General features: G+C 41.9%; 1 long non-coding RNA gene across 4 annotated transcripts; it reads left to right on the forward strand.

Moving 5' to 3' along the window:
• Positions 1-993: 993 nt before the first annotated feature.
• On the forward strand, positions 994-10315 carry LOC120025474. 4 transcript variants are annotated; one of them, XR_005473021.1, is made up of 4 exons: positions 994-2124; positions 2583-2726; positions 8651-8753; positions 9549-10315. It is a non-coding gene; the product is annotated as an uncharacterized LOC120025474 (long non-coding RNA). The 4 variants fall into 4 exon arrangements; XR_005473023.1 differs by lacking the exon at positions 8651-8753 and having other exon boundaries at positions 9549-9575; XR_005473020.1 differs by lacking the exon at positions 9549-10315 and having other exon boundaries at positions 8651-9533.
• The last annotated feature ends 15073 nt before the right edge of the window (positions 10316-25388 follow it).

The raw sequence follows: 25388 nt of genomic DNA on the forward strand, positions 1-25388 counted from the left end.
TGTAAGAATATAGAATAAATCGAATAAATAATATCTAGTTTGATGATTCTGTAACAAACTGTGAATTAGTTATTGATTTATACAGCTTTAAATAGCATTTTAAAGATTTTATGTATTTCTATCAAATCAAAACTGGAATTTGTATTCAAAACAACGAATTAACCATATCTATTTTTATGTTTCTGTGACAATCAATTAATTAGTTATTGATTTTTACATTTGTAAATGGATTTTGGCGAATGTCTGAATGTGTGAATATAAAACCAACTTACCTTGGTGTAAAACATGGTGTCAAAAGCAGCACTAAGGTCTAGGAGCACGAGAAAAGATGCAGAGCCTTGGTCTGACGCTATTCAAATGTAATTTAACGAGTGCAGTCTCGTGAAGGTGATTTGATGGGGTTTAAAACAAGACTGAAGCGTTTCGTATATATTATTTGTCTTCAGGAAGGCAGTGAGTGAGTTGCTGCCCAACAGCTTTTTCAAAAATGTTTGAGAGGAATGGATGATTTGATATAGGCCAATAGTTTTTTACATTTTCAGGGTCAAGGTTTAGGTTTTTCAATTGAGGCTTTATTACTGCCACTTTTAGTAAGTTTTGTACACATCTGGTGGATAGTGAGCCGTTTATTGTGTTCAACATAGGAGGGCCAAACACTGAAAGCAGCTCTTTCAGTAGTGTAGTTGGAATAGGGTCCAGTATGCAGCTTGAAGGTTTAGAGTTGACATCAGTTAAAAACCATTAAAACTTCCAGCAACAGTGTTGGTATTGTGTTATCATTGTTGTTTTTCATAGGGGATTATAATGAAAAGCATCACCAATTGTAATATTCATATGTGTAAACATACTGAATTGTAATTGGATGCATTTTACCGCCATATCATACTGTGCTATGATTGGTTAAGACCACCCAAATGGTTAGGTCATGGTCAGTTTGATCCTGGTTGGCGATACGTTAACATGCCAGTTATAGCTAGCTAATAGAGAGCTACGTTAAGAAATATCCTGTAGTACTGCATTTTATTATTTTGTACAAAGTGTGCAAAACAAGACATGGTGTCAGACTAAAAGGTCTTAAAAGATGGATTTTTCTGGAGTTCCTTCACCTCGAATGGACTGGGAGTCTACAAACTTATCTGATGCATGGCGTAAGTTCAAACAGCATGTGGAGCTGATGTTCACGGGTCCTCTGAGGGACAAATGAGAAGAGGGAAAGTGCAGCTACCTGCTCCTCTGGATCGGTGAAAAGGGGAGAGATATTTACAACACATGGACACTTACCGAGGCTGAATCAAAGGTACTGAAAACATACTACGATCGTTTTGAAGCATATGTTGTGCCGAAGACCAATACGATTTTCGCTAGGTACAAATTCCATGAGAAAGTACAGGGAGCTAGCGAGTCTTTTGAACAGTTTGTGACAGAACTGCGTCTGCTTGTGAAAGACTGTGATTATGCAAACAAGGACGAGATGGTCAAGGACCGTATTGTATTTGGAAACTTTTGAATGTTGGGTCTGAGGTAACGTTGGACAAAGCTATCGACATAGCCAGATCTCACGAGCTAGCACAGGCAAGCTCCGAGTATGTCTCGACCCAAGAGACTTGAACAAGGCTATGCCCCCATTATCCTTTACCGACGCTAGATGGCATCACACACAAGCTAGCGGGAGCACACTACTTCAGTGTCATGGACGCTAGATCAGGCTACTGGGCTATCAAGCTCACAGAAGAGTAATCTAAGATCACAACATTCAACACACCGTTTGGACGCTACAGGTTCCGTCGCTTGCCTTTTGGGATTATCTCAGCCCAAGACGAGTTTCAGCGAAAGATTGACGAAGCACAGTGTCCAGTGCCCATGGAAGGACACAGTGCCCATGGAAGGAAAGTTGTGCCGGTGAATCTCTTATTTAGAAACATTTAAAAAAAAATTGGTTTCCCCCATTTTTGTTTAATTTGCTATTTTTTTAAAAATGAAGTAACATTCAAATTGGACACAATACATGAGTCCATAAATACACAACTTGAAGCAACCACATATTTAGCCATGGAGCAGTGAGTGAGACAGACAGAACAACATGGAGGCCAACGAAATGGCTAGAGCAGAGGATCAGTTATAGTGGTGAGTTGCATCTCCAGACAGAGGAACAGTTGTAGTGGTGAGTTGCATCTCCAGACAGAGGAACAGTTATAGCTGTGTATCTCTAGTGGTGTTTTTACATATTGTAATTTTTATCATGAGCAAGATAAAAAAGAGGAGGACCATGTCTCACCAGTCACTGGTACAGAAATGGTTCAGAAACGCTCTACTGTAACTGTTGTGTCAACAGTACTGCCTGTGTAAGTAGGGTGTGTAGGTTGGGGGTGGGGGGGTTGTCAGCGCATGCAGTGATGTGGGCTGGTGTGTATTTTCTTTTCCCAGTCTGCCCCTGACCAGTGCTGTAGGTAAGACTTACTATTCATCTCAGACTCCCTCCATGCATACTGATCCTGTTGTGTCTCATGTATGTTTAGGCACCACTGTGTAAGCCAGACATAGATATGAGTGAAAGAGGCTAAAGCTGGTGGTCTCATTCACAGGGAGCTTTGATGAGACACAAGAAATGCACGAAGTGTGCTGTTACTCGTCTTCCTCGTGACGTGCTTCATCCTCAGTCTGCTGGTGGACGTTGGGTTCTTTGTGGTCAAGTTGAGGAGGGCTCGCATCCCCTGGAGAAAAGAAAGGTAACAAGAAACCAGCACACTAGGATCATCTCATGACTACCTGTTTGCTTACTTTTCCTATTTTGGTTAATCTCCCGTCCTCAACTGAAATTTCACTCCTGTTGGTTTACCTTTTATCTGAATAAGTTGATATTAGTTGAGTTCAACCAAGTTCATATATAAACAAATGTTTTTTTAAAGAACACAAACCAGCATAATGTTCAGTCCTCAAGGACTGGAGTTGTGAACCCTTATTATGGCTTATACACTGAGTGTTCAAAACATTAAGAACACCTTCCAATCAATTACATTTATTTATAAAGCCTGTCACAAAGACACAAACTAATATTGAGTTGTAATGCCAAGAAACTGGGTTCGATTCCCGGGACCAACCATATGTAAAATGTATTCACGCATGACTGTAAGTTGCTTTGGATAAGTGTCTGCTAAATTGTATGTATTATATTTTACAAAAACATTTGTAGCATGGCACAACCTCTTTCCCTCTTAGGTGCATAGTCAATAATGGACCTGATCTCAATTTCCCCCAAAATGCTGTGCTGTAAGATGACACACACTCTAAAGTGCAATCATGCACAGCAAAACACGTTGGTAGGGCCTTTTAAAATCCGTTTTTTTTTTGTCTACTTCCATTACATAAAAATAACAAAATTGTATTTTCATTGTTCACAATGCTTAAACCACAATTGTTGAAAATTATATGTTTTATGTAGTTATCCTTTAATTCAGTGAGCATGCCCTGCACTGTTGTTTGGTTAGCGGGTTTCTGTAGTGCAGTAAGCGCACATGTGATGTGATTCGGCCGCCATTGGAATATGGGAGTAAAAGGCCAGCCACACTACAATACTTTTACTGGAGCACCCAGAATCGTTCTTGCTCTAAGCCAATATCTATTCCATGTACAGTGATTCGCATTAGGGACATTTATTTGACCTTGGAACATGTTTTAAAACCCAAGTTTAATTCAAATGTCACTTAAATATGAACAAATATGAATCATTGTTAATGTTTAACAATTATTTTTAATATATCATGAATGGTTATTGACACTTTTCTACAATTACGTGGGGGGCTTTTATTTTGAACATTTTCGAAATTCCTTGACCCGGAAGTATTTTATTGTGTTGCTGACAAGACTCTAATCATGTGATGAGTTCAAAAATCAAATGCCCACTTCTGCTGTCACTGGACAGCGAAAAACAAGTTAACCTTTATTTATTGTAATTTAAATTAGTTTGTAATGGTTAAGTGTTGGTTTAGATTACATACTGTAGCAACCTTAATCGTTAATTCAAATAATTTCGATAGGTTCACATCAATTACCAGCTAGCTGAAATTTAGCTAGTTAGCAGGTTCAGCTAAATACAAATCCCCCAAGATACAGCCACGTCTCATAGTCACGTCATGAGATTAGTAAATGACAGACAAATATAATAATACGAATTGAATGGAGTTTCCCATCTTCCCATTTACAGTTTCTGGCACAGCACAGAAATGCCCTTATCCAGATGGTGTGACAAAGGCATTTCCTAACAGCTAACTCTTTTTGTTAAGAGAGGCAATAACCATTCATCCACCAGCTCAGTGACAAGCTACACTATTCACAGCCCTGTGTAATGTTCAATGTAATTGCATTGCAGGCTTTTTGAAACTTCATGAATTTGTATTGTTTTAAAAATGGACAAATAAAAGGAAATAAGTAAATAAGAATTTGTTTTTAACTGACCTGCCTAGCTAATGTAACGACCCTGGGCAGAGTCGTTACAGTATGGTTTAAACATGTCTTTAATGTTTATTTGTTATTTTCTGTTAAGGAATTATCACTGTGTTAATACCTTTGTGTTTACATCATTAAGCATTTATGTATGTGTTATGAATGACCAAAGGTGTTTGACTTTATAGTAAATACAGTGCCATGTGATATAGAGTCTATATTTATTCGTTATGAAAGACCGAAGGTGTCTCACTTCAAACTAAGTAGTACAGGACACTACATGAAGTGTCAATAAATAAGCTATTCATGTAATGCTGATTTAAGGTTCTCATGATCCACAGGTTACTGTAGGTTGTGAGAGGTATTTAAATGAGTTGATGGACCTGAAAAGCTTGTGTGTGTGTGTGTGTGTGTGTGTGTGTGTGTGTGTGTGTGTGTGTGTGTGTGTGTGTGTGTGTGTGTGTGTGTGTGTGTGTGTGTGTGTGTGTGTGTGTGTCAGAGCCAAGATGATTTGGAGTAGTCCAATCTGAGACTACCGCACCAGGTATTCCTCCTCTGTTCCCATGCTGGAGACCAGGCCTCGATTACAACCTGTTAGACTGGTTCCAATATTTTATGGCTGATCTTTTAGCGGGGGAGTGGGTGAATGTGTCAAAGACCTGATTTGGCCCAGCACCGCGTGATAGGGCTCGTTTTTGTTGTGTGCGTGTTTGTGTACTGAGGAACAAGTAACTTGATTTCAGAAGACACTGTCAATTTCTTTAGGTTGGGGGCTTTCATCAAGGTAAGTATTTCTTTATGTAATGTTGTCCCCAGGCTATTGCATACACAAGCCTGGGATATCAACCATTCAAAGTTGGCCTTAGTGGGAGTGACCATAGAATTCTATAGGAGTGACCTTACTGAGTAAAGTATTTGTCATAGTCACTAAACACAGTCAAAAAGAAATAATTATGGCTAAACCATGCCTATTTCCACAATTTATTTTCTTAGGTGAAGGCCACGTTTGATGCGTTGGTCCAACAAACCTTCCGTGCGTTTGGGTGGAAGTGTCTGTGAACGAGATTAGGTGTAATGTACGTGACTAACATGACAACACTTCAGAGCAGAAGTTCTCAATCCTCAATCAATTTTTGTTTTTGCCCTAGCACAAAAAGCCTTTTGATGAGTTGATCATTTGAATCAGCTGTGTAGTGCTAGTGCAAAAACAAAATGTGCACCCCTTTGAGTCCCCAGGACCAGGATTGAGAACCAGTGCTTTAGAGCATATGCCATCCTTCAGCACAACCATAGCTGCGGGAAGTAGGGGTGCTGCAGCACTGAAAAAAAAAAATCTTTATGAAAAACATAATCACAAAAGTAGTGCACGGGGTCTTTAAAAGTCCTGTATTAGCGGACTGATTCAGCCATCTGCAGCGCTGTAAAGGTCGTCTTGTGGTGAATGAGCGGACCAAGGCGCAGCGGGTTGTGAATACATAATGAATATTTATTAACAGAACGACGAAACACGAAAACTCTTTAACAAACTACAAAACAAATAAACGACGTAGACTGACCTAAACATGAGAACTTACAAATACACGAAGAACGCACAAACAGGTACAGACTACAAACAAACGCTACAGTCCCGTGTGGTACGAACATACATACAGACACGGAAGACAATCACCCCCCTACAAACAGTGAGAACAGCCTACCTTAATATGGTTCTCAATCAGAGGAAACGTCAAACACCTGCCTCTAATTGAGAACCATATCAGGCAACACATTTAACCAAACATAGAAACACATAACATAGAATGCCCACCCCAACTCACGCCCTGACCAACTAAACACATACAAAAACAATGGAAAACAGGTCAGGAACGTGACAAGCGCAGTGCAGGCCTAGTTTCACTTTGTTTGTGAGGAGGATGCAGAACTGCACACAATGTGGTATTTCAGGTGGCAAAGAGCCAGTAGTCAATCATTCAAGGTTGGAACATTTGTGTAGGTGTTTTAAGAATGCTTGTTAACAATGCTGTTAAGGTGTAGCCTAATAAAGTGCCTAACAAGTTCTTATACAACTATTGAGATTCATCCAAGGATAACAAGGCCACACCTTAACAGAAGAACATTTTTCTCATGAAATCGTTTGACACATAGTTAGAGTTAGACTCTTGTGAACATGTTTTACTACTATATAAACTCAGCAAAAAAAGAAATGTCCTCTCACTGTCATCTGCGTTTATTTTCAGCAAACTTAACGTGTAAATATTTGTATGAACATAACAAGATTCAACAACTGAGACATAAACTTAACAAATTCCACAGACATGTGACTAACAGAAATGGAATAATGTGTCCCTGAACAAAGGGGTGGTCAAAATCAAAAGTAACAGTCAATATCTGATGTGGCCACCAGCTGCATTAAGTATTGCAGTGCATCTCCTCCTCATGGACTGCACCAGATTTGCCAGTTCTTGCTGTGAGATGTTACCCCACTCTTCCACCAAGGCACCTGCAAGTTCCCGGACATTTCTGGGGGGAATGGCCCTAGCCCTCACTCTCCGATCCAACAGGTCCCAGGCGTGCTCAATGGGATTGAGATCCGGGCTCTTCGCTGGCCATGGCAGAACACTGACATTCCTGTTTTGCAGGAAATCACGCACAGAATGAGCAGTACGGCTGGTGGCATTGTTATGCTGGAGGGTCATGTCAGGATGAGCCTGCAGGAAGGGTACCACATGAGGGAGGAGGATGTCTTCCCTGTAACGCACAGCGTTGATTGCCTGCAATGACAACAAGCTCAGTCCGATGATGCTGTGACACACCGCCCCAGACCATGACTGACCCTCCACCTTCAAATCGATCCCGCTCCAGAGTACAGGCCTCGGTGTAACGCTCATTCCTTCAACGATAAATCAGCCCTGTCTGGTCCAGCGACGGTGGGTTTGTGCCCATAGGCAACGTTGTTGCCGGTGATGTCTGGTGAGGACCTGCCTTACCACAGGCCTACAAGCCCTCAGTCCAGCCTCTCTCAGCCTATTGCGGACAGTCTGAGCACTGATGGAGGGATTGTGCGTTCCTGGTGTAACTCGGGCAGTTGTTGTTGCCATCCTGTACCTGTCCCGCAGGTGTGATGTTTGGATGTACCGATCCTGTGCAGGTGTTGTTACACGTGGTCTGCCACTGCGAGAACGATCAGCTGTCCGACCTGTCTCCCTGTAGCGCTGTCTTAGGCGTCTCACAGTACGGACATCGCAATTTATTGCCCTGGCCACATCTGCAGTCCTCATGCCTCCTTGCAGCATGCCTAAGGCACATTCACACAGATGAGCAGGGACACTGGGCATCTTTCTTTTGCTGTTTTTCAGAGTCAGTAGAAAGGCCTTTTTAATGTCCTAAGGTTTCATAACTGTGACTTTAATTGCCTACCGTCTGTAAGCTGTTAGTGTCTTAACGACCGTTCCACAGGTGCATGTTCATTGATTGTCTATGGTTCATTGACAAGCATGGGAAACAGTGTTTAAACCCTTTACAATGAAGATCTGTGAAGTCATTTGGAATTTTACAAATTATCTTTGAAAGACAGGGTCCTGAAAAAGGGACGTTTCTTTTAGCTGAGTTTACAATATTGGTCTTTATACTTTAACCTACCTTTCAGACAAGTGCTATATATGCCCATATGGCATGACTTTCAACAGTCGCAGATAAAGTAGCTGGAGCATATGAAGGCACATTTTCAGCAATGCTATTATAACAGGGTCAAGATGACCATTGCTGCGTTTACACAGGCAGTTCACTTCTGATCTTAAATTTTACTAATTTGTCTTTTAACCATTTAGATCAGCTCTGGAAAATATCAGATGTGAAGAAAAAAAATCCCAAAAGAAATTAGTGGAAAAAATATCAGAATTGCCTGTGTAAACGCAGCCCCGGTTACATGTATTCCTTTGGAATGTAGGTATCATGGAAAATGTGCTTTGTTATGCTGGCCGTCACTAGTTATCACAACCACAAAATCTGAAACCCGCCTATTTCTACAAATGATCTTCTTTAAATGTGATTATAACCCTAACCTTAACCACACTGCTAACCTTAAATTAAGACCAAAAGGCTAATTTTAGTTTTCGTGAACTTTTATGATTATAGTCAATGTGAAATTTGTGGCTGTGGTAACTGGTGGAAACCCGGTTATTGACTATGTCTACTTTCTTCCCGGCTAAAGAGGTGATTGCGCACACCTGCGCCGCTTCCCTTTTAAATGGGGAGCTCTGGGCGCGAGCCATATCAGGGAGAGGTGGACTCCAAGCTGCGGTGCCAGTGCACAGGTGATTTTACAGTATTGTTGTTGAGTGTATTGTTAGGTTTATTAAAGTAAGAGCAAAACTGGTTTGTGTTTAGATGTGGCATCTTGGAGCAATGCCAGGTAGTGCACAACATTTCATTGTTTGTATTTGTTATTTTGAAAGGGGGAAACTTGATATTCTATAATGGACTCAGGCCTCCCTTATGACTAGTTGTACTTGTTGTAGTTAACTTGGTAGCTTGGTGTGGCCTATTACTGTTTGCTGTGCTGCTCTTTAGTTACCTTTGTGACGTTATCATCTTGTGCCTTTCACTACAGTATATCTTAAACAGAGTGCTGTGTCCTACAACCTAAGTGCAATAATTGTCTACTGTAACCTAGAATATATTATGAACATCGGAAGGTCTCATGCTTACCCCTGCTTGAATTATTGAAATTGTAATGACACTGTAGTAAACAATATATTTTTGTAATACATTGTTGCGTGACCTGTTTACTTACCATGTACCCAGTTGAAGTCTTTATCCACTCTGGCCTATCTGAAAACAATCTGTTTGTTACACTATCAAGTTTTTACTTCTATATCCTACTGTGAGGTGAAGGATGTAAATCTTGCATCAAAATTGGGCATATAACTTTCGTGTCTGTAAGTTTAGCAACCGAACAAAAAATCCAGTCAACTTGTATTTGCATTTGACCCTTTAACAAATGCATTTGTCCAAATACAGTTTGCTTAAACTCTGCCCAAAATTCCCAACAGCAAACCACTGGTCATAGTGACAATGTAAATGTTTTGCATCATAACTACTTTATAAAGACAGACCAAGGACAGACCAACAACCTGAGGACGGCAACCTGAGGCCGGCAACCTGAGGCCGGCAACCTGAGGCCGGCAACCTGAGGCCGGCAACCTGAGGACGGCAACCTGAGGCCGGCAACCTGAGGACGGCAACCTGAGGACGGCAACCTGAGGACGGCAACCTGAGGACGGCAACCTGAGGACGGCAACCTGAGGACGGCAACCTGAGGCCGGCAACCTGAGGACGGCAACCTGAGGACGGCAACCTGAGGACGGCAACCTGAGGACGGCAACCTGAGGACGGCAACCTGAGGACGGCAACCTGAGGCCTCATGAACTACTTGAACATTGTTTTATTTCAGGGCATGGACTGGTATGTTCAGATTAAATGACAGCATAGTTTCACTCTGGTTATGAGGAGGATGTGGAGCTGAACCCAATGCAGGGTTTCAGATGGCAAAGAGACAATAGTTACAGTCACTGGTGGTTTAGACATGCCATTACTCTCAACACCCATGTCTCTCAACGCCCCGAGACACTTCAACTAGTTTGAACTTGTGTGTAGGTCTTTTAACAATGCCTGTTAACAATGCCTGTTATGCATCTTGGCTGCAGGTATTATATTAAACTACTCACCCTAACTGCATCCTGAATAAAGTGACTTATGGTTTGACAAAAGGATTCCATGTATTGTGTAAATGATCTGTCGCTTATAATTGTCATTGAGGAAATGGTTAAATGTTAGGACATTTTGACTATCCACATTGGAACGTTCTTATCTTTAAAGCTAGAATCATATTCACAATAGAACCCCAGATTATGTTTGCAAAGTAGAAATACATGTACATCAGTATGACCTGATGCTTTTCTTGTGACAACAGACCTGATGAAAACCATACAATAACTTATATGCATAATATCCAGTCTTTCTAAATCAGTTTTTGCATGTTTATATTTTATTATGATTCTTCAAATACAACCTGTCACCCATTCTCTTAACATTCAATAAGAAATGTTCTAAGAATTCAAAAAGAGTAAACCGAGGTGTATAATTGTAGCATTCATTTAATTTAACTCACAGATGTGGGAAATCATGTCCCATCCAACCAACCTCTCATTATTTCCTAATTATTTTTCTTATGATGACCAATAGAGTCAGTCCTACTCCCGCTGTGAAAATAATGTTGTTGTGTGACTTCACCATTTCCCAAATTGACTCAAGAACAGGAGGGACAGTGGCAGGGGCAGGAGGGTCCATGTCAGGAACAGAAGAGGCTATGTCAGGGACATGAGGGACCATGTCAGGGACAGGACAGGTGGCAGGGACAGGAGGGATCATGTCAGGAACAGGAGGGACGATGTCAGGGACAGAAGGGACCATGTCAGGGACAGAAGGGACCATGTCAGGGACAGAAGGGACCATGTCAGGGACAGGACAGGTGGTAGGGACAGGAGGGACCATGTCAGGGACAGGACAGGTGGCAGGGACAGGAGGGACGATGTCAGGGACAGGAGGGACCATGTCAGGGACAGAAGGGACCATGTCAGGAACAGGACAGGTGGTGGGGACAGGAGGGACCATGTCAGGGACAGAAGGGACCATGTCAGGAACAGGACAGGTGGCAGGGACAGGAGGGACCATGTCAGGGACAAGAGGAACCATGTCAGGGACAGAAGGAACTATGTCAGGGACAGGACAGGTGGCAGAGACAGGAGGGATGTGTGGGGGACGTGTTCGTAACCTTTTTAACAACAGTTTTACTATCATCACTGCTGCAATGACGATAAAGCAACCAGCTGCCCCTTTCCAGTACCATGACCAGCTATTCTGCTTTTTCTGGAGTCTGGTTTCTATTTTTTCTAAAAGCTCTCTAACCTGATTGTTGTTGCTGGTGTCATTGTTTTTGAACACGTGGTATCCACCCCTGCATTTCTTAACCAGCTTCTTCAGATTGCTATCCTCGCGGATGAACTGATCTATAGTTGTGTCTTCCAGTCTCTCCCCATAAGTGAAGAGCACCATCGTGTTTCCATCTATGTTGGCAGATAAAAGCTCCTTGAGTGTCTCCATTACACTCTTCTCTTGTTCTGTGAAGCGACCCAGCTGAATGACCAGGAGGAAGGCATGGGGACCTGGTTCACACAGAGTCATGGCCCTGTTCATCTCCCCTCTCACTTCCTCCTCAGAGAGGTCACTGTTGGACAGACCTGGAGTGTCCACTACTATCACTCTCCTCCCACACACCTCTCCTTCTTGTCTCTCACTCTTCAGTGTTACTGGTTTGAAGCTGATTCTGGAATCAAACACCTTTTGGCCCAGAATGGTGTTCCCAGCTGCACTCTTCCCCACTCCACTCAGGCCAACCAACACCAGTCTCAGGTCATTGCTGTTAGCACCTGAAGCAAGAGTTCAGACATGAAATACTGAAATGTGAATTATAGCTTTAGACAGACTGAACAACTGTGTTAAGTCCAAACATGTTCATGCTACTGATCAGTGCCATATTTTTGTAACACCGGTATTCACTGCCATTATTGATATCCTCTCAGTCTCCTTTCACTTTTAATTTAGTGATTTATTAATTAATTTATTAAGTAGATTATTGACAACACAGCACATTTATGTTTCATGTATATTCATGTATGTTGCATATTGAATTCTACACCATTTTGTCACGACTCCTACCGAAGGTGGCTCCCCTTCCTGTTCGGGTGGCGCTCGGCGGTCGTCGTCACCGGCCTGCTAGCTGCCACTGATCTTTTCCTCCCCCTCCTTGTCTGTTTATTAGTTACACCTGTTTGTAATTAGGTTTATTAGTTGGGCTTTATTACCCAGCCGGCCCGCCTGCTGGGTGTGCGGGATTGTTTGTTGTGTACTGTTGTACACGCCTGTAAGTCACGGTTGTTCGTGTACGTTCATTATTTTCGGGTCTGTTTAGTTCCCCTGTGTTTTGGGGCATTTGTTTTGAGTGACGTCGTTTTCACCTGTGGTGAATAAATAGTAGCGCTACTCTGAACTCTCTGTCTCCTGCGTCTGACTTCTTCCTCCACTACACCCCGGGCATTACACATTTCCATTTCAAAATTATTTCCAAACCATAAACAAACTCAAATCAAATCAAGTTTATTTTATATAGCCCTTCGTACATCAGCTAATATCTCGAAGTGCTGTACAGAAACCCAGCCTAAAACCCCAAACAGCAAGCAATGCAGGTGGCTAGGAAAAACTCCCTAGAAAGGCCAAAACCTAGGAAGAAACCTAGAGAGGAACCAGGCTATGAGGGGTGGCCAGTCCTCTTCTGGCTGTGCCGGGTGGAGATTATAACAGAACATGGCCAAGATGTTCAAAATGTTCATAAAGCAGGGTCAAATAATAATCAGGAATAAATGTCAGTTGGCTTTTCATAGCTGATCATTAAGAGTTGAAAACAGCAGGTCTGGGACAGGTAGGGGTTCCATAACCGCAGGCAGAACCGTTGAAACTGGAACAGCAGCATGCAGCAAAACATATTTCTGCATGCAATAGGATTCATTGAAGTCTTTCCAACCATTTATTTTTTTTAAATTTAATGATACTTTATCTAGGAAAACATTCAGGTTTAAACTGTAAAGTGAAAAATTACAATACAATAAGTATTGAAGTATATTGGGAAATATGGATATTGAATACATGGATATACAGTACCGGTGAAACTTATAAAGTATGATATTATGCTACAATTACATAGCCTAGGATCAACTGTACCTCAGAGCAAACACCTCAAATGTTTTTATCTTTAAAAACGTCAGTTTATTTAAATGTACATGTTATGCCAAATAAGTGTGTTTCTGTATAATGTGTGCTCCCCCTAATCATTATGGTTTGAACATTTCAGCAAACACTAAAAGTTTGGCAAAACTGTTGTCTGTCATTGTATTCCACAGGTCCCTTTCCTGAGGGCAACCACAGCTGCTCCAACAGAAGCCGCTCCAGCAAGAGTGAAGCCTGCTATTTTCAAAACTCGATTTCTTCTTTCAGCTATATCTCTTGCGGCGATCTCTATTTCTCGCATCCGCTTCTTCTTCGCTTCCTCCAGAGCGGTTCCTTCATATTTAATTTCCAGTGCTTCCATTTCACTCCTTGTCTGCTCAGCTTTCTCTTTCAGAATCCTATCTTTCTCCTCCTCAATCGCTCTCTCAGCCTCTTGGAACATTTTGTTGGTGTAGTAGTGCTGTCTTCCATCCGTTATGGTCATGTTGTTGATCTTCTCAAGCAGCTTAGAGACCTGAGAGCGATTATTGAGGTCTCTGTTGTTGAAGGCATGATATCTCCCATGGCATGCTTCAAATACCAAGGTTTTTAAATCTGCACAGACTTCACTTCCCATAATGAATGATTCAATACTTTTCCCCTCTAGATCATCTCCACGAGTAAAAAGCACTATGGTGTACTTTTCTGCCTCTTTGCCAAAGATCTGCTGGAGGATGTTCACCGCCTCTTTCTCCTCGTTTGTGTATCTACCCAGCTGGATCACAATCAGGAACGCATGGGGACCAGGAGCAGCAAAAGTGATGCACATTTTGATCTCGTTCAGTATCTCCTCTTGGGTAGATTGGGTGTCGAACAAGCCCGGAGTGTCGATGACAGCAACCATTTGCCCATCCACATTCCTTTTGTTTTTGTCACACACAAATGTCACAGAGGAGGAAGATAACTTAGACATAAAAGTGGTTTCTCCCAGGATGGTGTTTCCTACTGCACTCTTCCCAACTCCAGTCTTCCCAACCAAAACAATCCTCAGCTCATCATTTTGCTTTGGCTGCTCTGTTGGGTGACAAAGACAAGTTCTTCACTATTGGCACAGAATTGTATGTTTGCAATGTTTGCCCCTTTTCAAGATTTCGATTCATTTGCATTGTCCTTTTGGCTACGGTATATTTTATTGACCATAGATTCATGTGATGTTACTTTGAGTCATATTATTCTTCCGATATTCAATGGAGATCCCACTCAATCACATGACATGTCCAATCAAATCATTTTGCAGTATCAAAAATGCTCTTTATTGTATGTTTTAAAAAGTGTCTCAACATCTTAAAAATTATATAATACTTTTTAAGAGACAAAATATTTTTTTTATTCTCCAATGACTTGGGGACAGTTCAAACACATCAAACAACCATCCACATTAAATTACAAGCAGGGCAGGTACTGCCATAATTCAATACATATGCAAACATGTGCAGGAAACTAAGAGACCTGTGCTAATTAAACATGCAGATGATGGTGTCCTTTTTACCCCGACACATTTAACATAGAAAAAAGAGAAAAGCAATGAAAAGCTGGAAACTGGGTACTGGCTTGTGTTTCAGTTAAGTTATTTATCTATTAATTAACTAAATAATCAACTTGAAAGTTTCACTTAAGAAGGTAATATTTCCTGTTTGTGGACAGCACCCTCATAAGTAAAAAAGCTAAAATATTTACATATATTGACAATGCACAGAAACCCCATTATGAACGGATGTACTTGTTGATGAACAGTGAGTGTCTCTGTATTTATTACTGATTGTGTCAACCACAAAAGAAGATCTGTCATTTCACAATAAAGTCATTTGAATTGAACTGAACTATATTGGATATACTTAATATACTGTATGTTTGACAGCAGTATTTCTACATGTTTACTGTTAGTTGAATGAAAAGTTAGTGTAAAGAAGCATACTTTTTGTGTACTTTGACCCATTTAACGATAACTCAACAAAATATTTAAAGTATTATTGCATTGACCTGATGGGTTTGCACTACAGTAGTCTACTGATATAAATACCAATTCTAGTTGATGATATTATTACATTTAACTTCCTTTCATACAAGTATCATATATACAACAAGAATGTTAATATACTGTTAACTGAGTGTACTTACCCATCTGATTATCCAGGGAACTCATGTTTGAGCTGTGCCGTCTGTCATGTGCTGTGTTTGTTTGATTTTAGAGTGATCTAACGAGTCATTACTGTCTCTATAGCCTTGTGTGCAGGGCGGGCTCTAGCCATGAGGGCCCTAAACACATTTTAGTTGGATGATTGCATGTTACAACTCAGCGTAAAACACCTCCCCTCAGAGGGGTTGGGTTAAATGGGGATGACTCATTTCGGTTGAATGCATTAAGTTGTGCAACTGACTAGGTATCCCCTCCCTCCTCCCTCCTTTCTAACCGCCTACAGAATTTCAATAGGCCTAATCAATAATCAGTTTCAATAGGCTTATCAATTTCATCTTGCCAAAACAATTTCATCCAATATTTCATTTCAAGAGTCTTAAACATGTCTGTGTTTCTATAACTGTTATTTGTTTAATACTATGATTACATAATTTGAGTTATGATTCTGATAGGGAACTACACATGTGGAGTTGTGAAAACAGTGAGTTTTGATACTCTACATACAATCAATCCTGTGGGCCATTTCCAAATGAGACATTTGAAAGTGAACTAAGTTAGTAGGCTTTCTTATATGTATGTAAGCTACAATATGTTATGTTAAAAGTTGAGAACAAGTCTTGTCATGTTACAGTATTACAGGTCAGGGTGCAAATATATAACATACAGTGGGGCAAAAAAGTATTTAGTCAGCCACCAATTGTGCAAGTTCTCCCACTTAAAAAGATGAGAGAGGCCTGTAATTTTCAGCATAGGTACACTTCAACTATGAGAGACAAAATGAGAAAAAAAATCCAGAAAATCACATTGTAGGATTTTTAATGCATTTATTTGCAAATTATGGTGGAAAATAAGTATTTGGTCACCTACAAACAAGCAAGATTTCTGGCTCTCACAGACCTGTAACTTCTTCTTTAAGAGGCTCCTCTGTCCTCCACTCGTTACCTGTATTAATGGCACCTGTTTGAACTTTTATCAGTATAAAAGACACCTGTCCACAACCTCAAACAGTCACACTCCAAACTCCATTATGGCCAAGACCAAAGAGCTGTCAAAGGACACCAGAAACAAAATTGTAGACCTGCACCAGGCTGGGAAGACTGAATCTGCAATAGGTAAGCAGCTTGGTTTGAAGAAATCAACTGTGGGAGCAATTATTAGGAAATGGAAGACATACAAGACCACTGATAATCTCCCTCGATCTGGGGCTCCACTTAAGATCTCACCCCGTGGGGTCAAAATGATCACAAGAACGGTGAGCAAAAATCCCAGAACCACACGGGGGGACCTAGTGAATGACCTGCAGAGAGCTGGGACCAAAGTAACAAAGCCTACCATCAGTAACACACTACGCCGCCAGGGACTCAAATCCTGCAGTGCCAGACGTGTCCCCCTGCTTAAGCCAGTACATGTCCAGGCCCGTCTGAAGTTTGCTAGAGAGCATTTGGATGATCCAGAAGAAGATTGGGAGAATGTCATATGGTCAGATGAAACCAAAATATAACTTTTTGGTAAAAACTCAACTCGTCGTGTTTGGAGGACAAAGAATGCTGAGTTGCATCCAAAGAACACCATACCTACTGTGAAGCATGGGGGTGGAAACATCATGCTTTGGGGCTGTTTTTCTGCAAAGGGACCAGGACGACTGATCCATGTAAAGGACAGAATGAATGGGGCCATGTATCGTGAGATTTTGAGTGAAAACCTCCTTCCATCAGCAAGGGCATTGAAGATGAAACGTGGCTGGGTCTTTCAGCATGACAATGATCCCAAACACACCGCCCGGGCAACGAAGGAGTGGCTTCGTAAGAAGCATTTCAAGGTCCTGGAGTGGCCTAGCCAGTCTCCAGATCTCAACCCCATAGAAAATCTTTGGAGGGAGTTGAAAGTCCGTGTTGCCCAGCAACAGCCCCAAAACATCACTGCTCTAGAGGAGATCTGCATGGAGGAATGGGCCAAAATACCAGCAACAGTGTGTGAAAACCTTGTGAAGACTTACAGAAAACGTTTGACCTCTGTCATTGCCAACAAAGGGTATATAACAAAGTATTGAGATAAACTTTTGTTATTGACCAAATACTTATTTTCCACCATCATTTGCAAATAAATTCATTAAAAATCCTACAATGTGATTTTCTGGATTTTTTTTTCTCATTTTGTCTGTCATAGTTGAGGTGTACCTATGATGAAAATTACAGGCCTCTCTCATCTTTTTAAGTGGGAGAACTTGCACAATTGGTGGCTGACTAAATACTTTTTTGCCCCACTGTACAAGATCACCATCTGCTGGACTATTGATAAACTGTCTGTCAGATGATGAAAACAGAGAATTCTAAGTATGAACTTCTTTGGGTTTGATGTATAAAGTTAGTACTCCCTGCAACTTCAGCATCAGTGGGCCAAGAGGGAATTGTTTTCTCCCATGGGAGACCCGAGTTCAGATACAGCCCATGACATACAGGCCTACAATAACCTTTTTGAGGGATCACAAAAAATCGTATTCTGCAAAATATTTTACTTAAATTAACTTCCTTCTTAGTATTTTTGGCTCACAACTTTTGCCAGGATGGTTCACAAAGCACCCTGGGTAACCCTTTGCTTTTGTTAGTAATTTCCTTGTTATTTAAATTGTCAAATTATACAGCCCAGTAGTGTCCTCCAATCTTGTTTGACATATTTGGAAGATAATTGATCATATTTTGTATTCCCTTTCTCCATGAGAAGAGGGTAAGTGCAATTTTTGGGGTTCTAATTGGTGTTCAATTGACTTAATTGTGCTCTCGAAAGTCTAATTAACAAAATATGTGGGAATGTGTTGCACACTGTCTGCCTTTTTGATGCAGCACCACATACTGTACACAACAGTAATGTTTCCACATTCAAAAACTGTTTGTTCAGCATGGCTTGTAATTTATGCTGTCTAAGTTATTGGAAGTTCGAGGTTCCGACTGTTAAGTTGCCCCTGATTACATTTTGCGCAGCACATCAGTGCTAGAACCTACTCCATTATGGTTAAAAGCAGACAGTGACTCTTTAATTCCACTGGAAAGTGCCTCATTGTAATATTTAAAAGCTTTTATGTTTTTCATCTTTTCAGCTACCACCTTTCGCTCAGGTCCCTTAAAGGGCCGACTCACTGGGCAACAACTGGTTGAATCAGCGTTGTTTCCACATCATTTCAACCAATGAAATCAATGTGATGAAGTTGAATCAACGTGGCAAACTGATTGGATTTGCAAAAAAGTCATCAACGTTAAGGGCATTTTGTATTTTTTTCACCCAACTTTTAACCTAAATCCAATGACATGGTGACATTTGTTGTTGATTTCACGTTGAATTCACAGTTAGTTGACAACTCACCCAAATGTAAATCAAAACTAGACATTGATCTGACATCTGTGCTCAGTGGGTAGCCTTTAATCTGTCCCCTTGGTGTACTATTTTTCCTTTGTAAGAGACTTCCGAATGATGTCTCTACATTTTTTGGTTTCACATAGTCGGCTTGGGGATTGGAAACAGCAACCTTTCACTTACAGGCCCAACACTCTTAACCGCTGGGCTACCTGCCGCCCTAGTGTCTTCCTTTTTTATGATGGTATAATATACCATCATGTCCTCAGTTCTTGTAACATTTGAATTATCTGGGACTGATTCTGAAAATTGTTGCTTTACCAGAGAGAATATATTTTATTCAATTGCCATGAAGCAATATATCCTCTATTGATTCAATTTTGATAGACATCATGGTTTCAAAGTTAATTGATTTAGAATGTTGCATTTGTTTCATTTCAACATTTACTGATGACTTGACACGCCCATCCTCTGTCTGAGCTATGTTTGTTACTGACAGAATGTTCTACATTATATTTTTGTAGGTTTCTTATTTTAATTGATTCCACTTTGATGGGCTGAAAATCTATTTCCTCCATTGTCATGGTTTCCAAGACTATTGATTCAGAATCATTTGTTTTGGCTTGATCATCATCCTGCATTCCCCTAGATTCAGGTAACAGGTGACAGTGTCTGTACCCCATAAAAACACCCCAATGACGCAAACTTTCATGGTATGACACTGGATCCTATTAGTAGACGGTGTGATGATTCTGAAACACCTCCCTTTCACTTTAAAAACTTCTATATTTTAAAACAGTACCAAAGCTAACATGTGGAAAGAAACATTTTCTCTTCAAAACATGTTAAAATCCTGTTTTGTTAAATCAACCAATCAATCAATCAATTGTATTCATAAAGCCCTTTTTACATCAGTAGATGTCACAAAGGGCTATAACGAAACTCAGCTTAAAACCCTAACAGCAAGCAATGCAGATGTCCAGCTTCTGCAAAGGATACCAGAAAACACACCCTTTTAACAGGGAAATCATGAGTAATATGACACATCTGAGTGTCATTAATGTCTCCAGGACGGTCTCTGCCGCCCTCTGGTGACAGGTGGAACCATGACAGTACACCCTTCTAGGAGCGGCTCAAACCACAGAGCCAGGGCGACTACCACGTAGTTGGTTGAAGTCCCAAACAAATCCCGGATCCTGGATGTCCCGGCCAGGCACCCACGCCCGCTTCTCAGGACCGCAGCCCTCCCAGTCCACCAGGTACTGCAGGGTGCTTCGGACCAGTCGAGCCTCCAACAGACACCAGACAGTGTAGGCCGGGCGGACATCCACAAGACGAGGGGGCGGAGGGGCAGGTGTGGGGTTAGAGAAGGGACTGGTCCTTACCAGCTCGAGACGGGAGACATGGAAGGATGGACAGACCCTCTGGAGACGATTGATGACCGAGTTGATGCAACTGAGGATCTTGAATGCTCCTATTTAGCATGGAGCGAGCTTCCATGAGTCCACCTTTAAGGGAAGATCACGGGTGGACAGTCTCACCTGTTGACCCGGTTGGGGGAGTCGAAGAGGCCTTCAGTGCCGGTTTGTTTGGTGTTGGTGTCTTGCAGAGGAGCGGAGCTAAGAGGGGACAGCAAGGGGTCATCAGGCCAGGCAATCCTGAGGCATGGTCCTAGGGCTCAGGTCCTCCGAGAGGGGAGGGAGCGGGAGAGAAAGAGAATTAGAGGGAGCATACTTAAATTCACACAGGACACTGGATAAGACAGGAGAATTACACTAGATTTAACAGACTGATCCTAGCCCCCTGACACAGAAACTATTGCAGCATAGATACTGGAGGCTGAGACAGGAGGGGTCGGGAGACACTGTGGCCCCGTCCGCGATACCCCTGGACAGGGCCAACCAGGCAGGATATAATCCCCACCCACTTTGCCAGAGCACAGCCCCCACACCACTAGAGGGATATCCGCAGACCACGGATATCCACGACGATCTTCTTCACCGCACGAGCCAGAGGGGGCGCAAAACCGGACAGGAAGATCACGTCTGTGACTCAACCCACTCAAGTGACGCACCCCTCGTAGGGACGGCATGGAAGAACACTAGTAAGCCAGTGACTCAGCCCCGTAATAGGGTCAGAGGCAGAGAATCCCAGTGGAGAGAGGGGAGCCTGTCAGGCAGAGACAGCAAGGGTGGTTCGTAGCTCCAATGCATTTCAACTCACCTTCGCACCTCTGGGCCAGACTACACTCAATCATAGGACCTACTGAAGAGATGACTCTTCAATAAAGACTTAAAGTTTGAGACTGAGTCTGAGTCTCTCACACGGATAAGCAGACCATTCCATACAAATAGAGCTCTATAGGAGAAAGCCCTGCCTCCAGCTGTTTGCTTAGAAATTATAGGGACAGTAAGGAAGCCTGCGTCTTATGACTGTAGCGTACGTGTAGGTATGTACGGCAGGACCAAATCTGAAAGATGGGAAGGAGCAAGCCAATGTAATGCTTTGTATGTTAGCAGTAAAACCTTGAAATCAACCCTAGAATTAACAGGAAGCCAGTGTAGAGAGGCTAGCACTGGAGAAATATGATCACATTTTGGGGTTCTACTCAAGATTCTAGCAGGCGTGTTTAGCACTAACGGAAGTTTATTTTGTGCCTTATCCGGGCAGACGAAGGGTAGAGCATTGCAGTAGTCTAATCTAGAAGGGACAAACGCATGGATGAGCTTTTCTGCATCATTTCTGGACAACAAGTTTAGGATTTTTTGCAATGTTACGAAGATAGAAGAAAGCTTTCCTTGAAATATTCTTAATACGTTTGTCAAAAGAGAGATCAGGGTCCAGAGTTAACGCCAAGGTCCTTCACAGTTTTATTTGAGACGACTGTACAACCATCAAGATGAATTGTCAGATCCAACAGGAGATCACTTTGTTTCTTGGGACCTAGAACGAAAATCTCTGTTGAAACACGGGCTTCCAGGGTGGGCAACATCTGCTAACCATGTGTATGTGACCAATCAAATTTGATTTAGCAGTGAAAGTTAACATTATGTTTCCGAATGACATCACCAAGAGGTAGAATATATAGTAAAAACAATAGTGGTTCTAAAAAGGAACCTTGAGGAACACCGAAACTTACAATTGATTTGTCAGAGGACAAACCATCCACAGAGACAAACTGATATCTTTCTGACAGATACGATCTAAACCAGGCAAGAACTTGTCCGTGTAGACCAATTAGGGTTTCCAATCTCTCCAAAAGATTGTGGTGTTCGATACCGAGGTAAAGTTGGTTTTATATTCAGACATTTGGACATTCAACAGACATTCGCCAAAAGTGGAATTTGTATTAAAAACAAAGGTTGTAAGAATATAGAATAAATCGAATAAATAATATCTAGTTTGATGATTCTGTAACAAACTGTGAATTAGTTATTGATTTATACAGCTTTAAATAGCATTTTAAAGATTTTATGTATTTCTATCAAATCAAAACTGGAATTTGTATTCAAAACAACGAATTAACCATATCTATTTTTATGTTTCTGTGACAATCAATTAATTAGTTATTGATTTTTACATTTGTAAATGGATTTTGGCGAATGTCTGAATGTGTGAATATAAAACCAACTTACCTTGGTGTAAAACATGGTGTCAAAAGCAGCACTAAGGTCTAGGAGCACGAGAAAAGATGCAGAGCCTTGGTCTGACGCTATTCAAATGTAATTTAACGAGTGCAGTCTCGTGAAGGTGATTTGATGGGGTTTAAAACAAGACTGAAGCGTTTCGTATATATTATTTGTCTTCAGGAAGGCAGTGAGTGAGTTGCTGCCCAACAGCTTTTTCAAAAATGTTTGAGAGGAATGGATGATTTGATATAGGCCAATAGTTTTTTACATTTTCAGGGTCAAGGTTTAGGTTTTTCAATTGAGGCTTTATTACTGCCACTTTTAGTAAGTTTTGTACACATCTGGTGGATAGTGAGCCGTTTATTGTGTTCAACATAGGAGGGCCAAACACTGGAAGCAGCTCTTTCAGTAGTGTAGTTGGAATAGGGTCCAGTATGCAGCTTGAAGGTTTAGAGTTGACATCAGTTAAAAACCATTAAAACTTCCAGCAACAGTGTTGGTATTGTGTTATCATTGTTGTTTTTCATAGGGGATTATAATGAAAAGCATCACCAATTGTAATATTCATATGTGTAAACATACTGAATTGTAATTGGATGCATTTTACCGCCATATCATACTGTGCTATGATTGGTTAAGACCACCCAAATGGTTAGGTCATGGTCAGTTTGATCCTGGTTGGCGATACGTTAACATGCCAGTTATAGCTAGCTAATAGAGAGCTACGTTAAGAAATATCCTGTAGTACTGCATTTTATTATTTTGTACAAAGTGTGCAAAACAAGACATGGTGTCAGACTAAAAGGTCTTAAAAGATGGATTTTTCTGGAGTTCCTTCACCTCGAATGGACTGGGAGTCTACAAACTTATCTGATGCATGGCGTAAGTTCAAACAGCATGTGGAGCTGATGTTCACGGGTCCTCTGAGGGACAAATGAGAAGAGGGAAAGTGCAGCTACCTGCTCCTCTGGATCGGTGAAAAGGGGAGAGATATTTACAACACATGGACACTTACCGAGGCTGAATCAAAGGTACTGAAAACATACTACGATCGTTTTGAAGCATATGTTGTGCCGAAGACCAATACGATTTTCGCTAGGTACAAATTCCATGAGAAAGTACAGGGAGCTAGCGAGTCTTTTGAACAGTTTGTGACAGAACTGCGTCTGCTTGTGAAAGACTGTGATTATGCAAACAAGGACGAGATGGTCAAGGACCGTATTGTATTTGGAAACTTTTGAATGTTGGGTCTGAGGTAACGTTGGACAAAGCTATCGACATAGCCAGATCTCACGAGCTAGCACAGGCAAGCTCCGAGTATGTCTCGACCCAAGAGACTTGAACAAGGCTATGCCCCCATTATCCTTTACCGACGCTAGATGGCATCACACACAAGCTAGCGGGAGCACACTACTTCAGTGTCATGGACGCTAGATCAGGCTACTGGGCTATCAAGCTCACAGAAGAGTAATCTAAGATCACAACATTCAACACACCGTTTGGACGCTACAGGTTCCGTCGCTTGCCTTTTGGGATTATCTCAGCCCAAGACGAGTTTCAGCGAAAGATTGACGAATTGTACGAATGCTTCGACGGAGTTGTGGCAATTGTGGACGACATCCTTGTCTATGGTCAAACCAAAGAGGACCACGACCGAAACCTCCGCGCGATGCTGCAAAGGTCCCGCGAGAGAGGAGTCCGGCTCAACCCCGAGAAGAGCACAGTCGGCGCTACAGAGGTCAGCTACTTCGGACATCTTCTTACAGCGACTGGAATCAAGCCAGATCCACAGAAGATCTTAGCCATAAAAGAAATGGAGCCACCAAAGAACCGTGCAGAGCTGGAAACAGTGCTTGGCATGGTCAACTACTTAGCCACGTTCGCACGCAGCCTCTCCAATGCTAATGCACCCCTGCGTCAACTGCTAAAGCAGTCCAGTGAGTTTCTCTGGGACAAGCAACACGACATTGCTTTCCAGAATGTGAAAGACTTGATCACGAGAGAACCAGGACCAGTCCTTGCCTACTACGACCCCGACAAAGAGCTCAGACTCCAAGTGGACGCGTCGAAGTATGGACTAGGTGCAGTGCTACTGCAAGAAGGAAAGCCCATCAGCTACGCTTCCAAATCTCTCACAGACTGTGAAATCAACTACGCTCAAATTGAAAAGGAGCTCTACGCCATTCTGTTCGGATGTAAACGTTTCCATCAGTACATATATGGACGACAAGTCATTGTGGAATCCGACCACAAGCCCCTTGAGTCAATCATGAGGAAACCACTAGCCGCAGCCCCGCCAAGGCTACAGAGAATGATCCTTCAACTACAAAAATACGACTTCACAATCACTCACCGTCTAGGCAAAGACATCCCTGTCGCAGACACACTCTCCAGGAAGTTTCTTACCTATAAGGACAGCAGCCTCAGTGAAGGCATGGACATGCAAGTGCACACTGTGTATAGCAACTTACCAGTTAGTGACACAAAACTGAAGGAGATCCAAGCAGAAACAGAAAAGGACTCACAACTCGCACAGCTGAGGAAAGTCATACAGGATGGATGGCCTGAGGAGAGGAGAAAATGCCCTCAGAGCGTCTCAGAATTCTGGAACCATCGTGATGAACTATCACAGATCAACGGAATAAATTTCAAAGGAGAGAAAATCATTATTCCTACCAGTCTCAGAGAAGAGATTTTGACAAAGATCCATGCTGGACACATGGGCATGGAAAAGTGCAAACAGAGAGCACGGGACATTTTGATTTGGCCCGGAATGTGCAAACAAATAGAGGACATTGTTGGTAAATGTGCCATATGTCTTGAACGACGCCCCTCAAACACCAAAGAGCCAATGTTACCTCACTGTATTCCAGACCGACCCTGGCAGGTCGCACATGTCACCACAAGTCCGCATTACCCTCAAAGTAATGGCCTTGCTGAAAAATCAGTGCAGA

The sequence above is a fragment of the Salvelinus namaycush genome, chromosome 31 (genome assembly GCF_016432855.1).
Source record: "Salvelinus namaycush isolate Seneca chromosome 31, SaNama_1.0, whole genome shotgun sequence".
Taxonomy (NCBI): domain Eukaryota; kingdom Metazoa; phylum Chordata; class Actinopteri; order Salmoniformes; family Salmonidae; genus Salvelinus; species Salvelinus namaycush.